Source organism: Primulina eburnea, chromosome 2 (assembly GCF_022965805.1).
Source record: "Primulina eburnea isolate SZY01 chromosome 2, ASM2296580v1, whole genome shotgun sequence".
Lineage (NCBI taxonomy): Eukaryota > Viridiplantae > Streptophyta > Magnoliopsida > Lamiales > Gesneriaceae > Primulina > Primulina eburnea.
In genome coordinates, this window is record NC_133102.1 from 35,473,638 (window position 1) to 35,478,595 (window position 4,958).

The 4,958-nt window shown below is 36.7% G+C and overlaps 1 pseudogene; it reads left to right on the forward strand.

The window, feature by feature from the left end:
• The first annotated feature begins 217 nt into the window (after positions 1-217).
• LOC140824662 (chitinase 2-like) lies at positions 218-1,558 on the forward strand (annotated as a pseudogene).
• The last annotated feature ends 3,400 nt before the right edge of the window (positions 1,559-4,958 follow it).

A 4,958-nucleotide genomic window follows, 5' to 3' on the forward strand; every position in this document is an offset into this window, starting at 1 on the left:
GACCAGTAAAATTTATAATCATTTTGAGCTGAGTCCAAAACACACACACTGACACACACAAATTCCAAATTGGAGATGAATGAATTACATTACGCTAATCACGTCGTACCTTCAAATATATTTAAATATAATGATATATGATATCTAATTTGGCTTATTATTTTGATTTTAAAAAGATGTACAAATACTATTTTTTTTAAACAAAAGTTTAACTTTTCTAGTAAAGCTCCTATATAAAAGAGCCTCCCTCCCCCTATCCCTTCCATAGCACAAAATGGAGTTCTCTAAACTTCCTCTGACACTTCTCATCCTCCTTCAGATCCTCCTCCTTTCCCGACCATCGCAGTCGGCCTCGAATCTTTTCCGGGAATACATCGGAGCAGAATTCAAGAACGTCAGATTCTCCGATCTTCCCATAAACTCGGGCGTCGAATTCCACTTCATTCTCTCATTTGCCATTGACTACACAACCTCATCATCTCCCACCAATGGCGAGTTCAACATTTTCTGGGACACAGAAAACCTCAGCCCTTCACAGGTTTCAGCCATAAAAAGCAAGCATTCCAATGTCAAAGTTGCTGTCAGTTTAGGTGGAGACAGCGTAGGAGATGGCTACGCTTATTTCAACCCTTCTTCTCCCAGTTCTTGGATTTCAAACGCTGTATCCTCTCTCACAAACATTCTACAAGAATACAATTTAGACGGTACGAATTCAAATTATTAGTAAACTCAGTATTACAGATCTGGTACAGTTATACTTGGACAAGCTAGAGTTGGATGGATTTTACATCTTACAAATATTTTCGAAATTTAAAGTAATAATGTGCGTTTTAGTCATCATGAGAGATCAAAGCAGTCAAATATCGTTCCAAGAGGTGTTAAGATTCGGTGAAATATACGAGTGGAAATTTATGGATCACAAATATTTTTATCTGTTTTTAATATATGTAATAATCTAACAGGTATCGATATAGATTACGAGCATTTCAAAACCGATCCTCAAACGTTTGCACATTGCATTGGAGAGCTTATTACCTACCTTAAAACGAAACGGGGTGATTTCCTTGGCGTCAATAGCCCCATTCGATGATGATCAAGTTCAGAGCCATTACATGGAACTGTGGAGAAGATACGGACACGTGATCGACTACGTAAATTTCAGTTTTACGCTTATGATCGGGGGACAACGGTTTCGCAGTTCATTGGAATATTTTGATACTCAGAGCTCAAATTATGAAGGTGGAAGGTTCTAGCAAGTTTTATTAGCGATGGGAGTGGAGGGTTGTCCCCTCAAAATGGGTTCTTCACGGCTTGCGCTAGGCTCAAGAGTGAAGGAAAACTTCACGGGATTTTTGTTTGGTGCGCAGATGATTCCAAGGCTTTGGGGTTTAAATATGAAAAGCAATCACAAGCACTTATCGCAATTTCTCACTAGCCAGCTACACAATAGTTTGTGTTTTCTTATGTTTTAAATGTGTATGAGATTGTTTGTACGTTTCAAATGATTGTCATGTGATATATATTGTGTGTATCTCAATAATTTTTTTGGTGTTTTTTTCCTTATGGGTAAAATTTAAGTTATATGGGATGAATGAAAAATTAAATATATTACAAACAGGGACGAAACAAGTAAATTTCGTTAAGATATATAGCACATCTATCAAACAATACAAGAAAAATTGATTTATAATGACAAAAATTTAATGAGGGTATGAAAAATAGGGTCACTAATAACATAATTTTTGAATTTTTTATGAAGGTAAAAAAAAAACCCCCTTTTTAAAGATTTAAATTATTAGTGACGAATTCTTAATTTCGTAGTTATAGATAACTAATCCCGTCATTATGTGAATACCGAAAAATCCCTCTCATAATTTCCAACAGATTTTAGGCGCCATGTATAAAATTATTTCCCTCCAATTACCCCTACAGATTTTAGGCGCCTACACAATGCATTTTTATTTTTCATTATTAAAAAAATAAAAATATCTTTTACCCCAAATACAATTATATTTCTCACCTTCAATTAATCTGTGTAAACCCTCCCCTCCGACTTCGACTTTTTTTCTCATCTACAGATTTTCTCGCCTCTCATAATCGCTTCTCTCTCATTCTCGGTGCTCTCTCATACTCGGTGCGACTGAGAGAAGGGGAATCCCAGCGGCGGCATTTGTGGAAGACGTGTAAGGTTGCCTCTCCCAGTGAAAAGTCGATTTGCACTCCGCCATCGCGTTTCTTCGAGAGAGGTTTGTGCTCATTCTAAATCTGAAATTTACCTTATTTTTTCGTTTATCTTGTTTTAATGGTCAAAGAATATCACTATTATTACACGCTTAGCTAATTTTAGATAAAGATGCCAAATTAGATCAACACATTTGAGTTCAAAATACCGTGAATCCAGAATTATTGCTTTGCGAGTAGCAAGATTAGTTGTTAGGTTTCCTTATTTTCTCTTTACTCGTAGAGGTTGTGCAACAAGTAGCTATGTCACCACCTCCAGAATTTAACCCAGTCGCGTTCCCCGTCTTTTCAATCACCTCCTTAGCTTTCACTGGCTCTGATACCACTGTTGGATCTGGATCTTCTACACGGCCAAACGCAGCGGAAGTTTTAAAAATTTTATTTATTTTGACAATCAAAATATGTTTTGCTTTGGGCGCTCGTATGATTTTATATAAACATACATAGGATGTTTCAAAGTTATACCTTTGGTGAATAGATCACGTGGCTCCAAATAATTCGATATAAACGGATTATCTCTTGATGAATCCCTACGAACTTTTTTCGATGAACTCCTTGTTTGATCCTCCTATCAAGTCCACGACTAGATCGCTTGATCCTCTTCCAAATTGCACTAGAAAATTTGGAAGAGATTTAACGTGGGAGAAAAATATTTGAGAGACGGCTAAAAAATCTTTCTCAAGAGAGGTGGCCGATTTTTTTTCTTCTTTGGAGGTGGTGTTCTCGAAAATATTGGTGGTAGTGGTGGCTAGGGTTTTGACATCTCACTTTTATAATTAACCCATAACCTAATTATCATAGTATGATAATTGGGTCCTTTAACTAATATTAATGGGCTTGAGTAATTAATTGGATTAGTCCAACTAATTTAATCAATTAATCAATGTCCATTAATAACTTTAATTATTTAATATGTTGGACTTGTACTCTTACAAGCCAATCAAACATATTACCCACCATATTTAATTTATTAATTAATAAGCTCTTTTGAGTTTAATAAATTAAATCATTTATAAATTCAACATTTGAATTTATTATTTAAATTATAAATTCAAGTCCTTGAATTTATATTACCTCCAAAATTTAATATCTAATAAACCCAACATTTGAGTTTAATAAATTAAATTATCAAATTTTAAATTCAACTCCTTCAATTTTTAATATAATTTAAATCAACTTCTTGAATTTTTTCTCTCAACGGGAACAAACGATCCCGTGCTTGTGTGACCCTCAATGGTTCAGGGATACATCTAGCATTGGGTTCACAATTCTTTGTGATTCAGGACATAATCCTTTATTCGGGCTTACCCTAGTTAGCCCCATTCTTGTCATCAACACCTTGAGCAAGAATGTCAGAACTCATTTTTAATTGCACCCATCGGATCATGGTAAGAGCGTCTAGTAGCATCGCCCCATGATCCCCTAGGTATCACTGATAGTGCCTGCAAGAACCAGTCGATTATGATTAACGTACAGTACGGTCCCTTCATCTCAAATATCCCGATCGAATCTGCAACCATTGGTTCATCGAGGGTTGCATATTAATTCGATAACTATAATAGTGACATCGCGTGTACTATTTGAGAACTCCTTCTCTAACGTACATCTCATACTCTGGCCAGAGATTCCATGCACAATTATTTCATCAGATCACACAGGATATCCACACCCGTAAGTGAGCGGTGAATCCCCAACTACAATGCACTGGCTTCTATATATGTCATAACTATACCCAACCTCGGCACCTGATGACTCTCCTGGAGCCGGTAAACGATTCAAAGCACAACCCTAGCATATAGAATGTAATGACCCGAATATTTGTTTTGAATGAAGTATTAATTAAGAGACAATAATTAAGTATTATTAAGGAATTGATAATTCGAGATTAAGCTGTTGGTATCCACCGAATTTTAAATGGATAACCCGATCTACTTCAGATTACATTATCTCGAGAAATCCAACTAGACCAATGAGATTCTGACACATGGCAGATAAAATTAGTTTGGATTTTCTGAAATAGTCCGGATGCAACCTATAAATGGAAGACAAATTCTTTTGTATCCTGAGGAATTCTTTTGTATCTTTCACCGTATTATTCAGAGAGAGTTCTAGTTATACCATAGTTTCTAGTCAGTTTCTATGGCACTTTGGTGTCAGGAAGTTTTGGAGCTAGTATCGACTCGAGGAAGGGTCGGCAAACTAAGATCGAGACATCATCAGCGGGCTGACGACGGACGCAGGTATAATCCTAAATCCTTATATAGTGATTTAAGGATCATTAGGGAGAACTTGTAGCATGTTTGTTCTGGTTTGGTAGTGATTTCATTATGTTGGTATTGTCTAGGTTCAGAGCTTTCTGTCAGATTGTTTTAGTGAGGTACGTGATGTACTGACTGAGATATCCAAGCGTAGTATACACACTTATATGATGCATATTTATCTGTTGCATGATACATGTTTTACTGCTTTGGCATATTATACATGACATATCATGTTGAGCCTGATATCTTTTGAGATATACATGTTTGTTGGGGCCGCTCAGCCCTATTTTGTATTGTGGACGATGGGGCATCGAGAGCTACAGTGTCCGACGAGACCCGCGGGCTCTGATGACATGGACATTGAAGGTCCACGTCTTGATGATGAGTGTGAGAGCCAAAACATGCCTAGGGCAGATCAGAGACTACACACTCAGACGCTTCTAGACTGAGCATGAG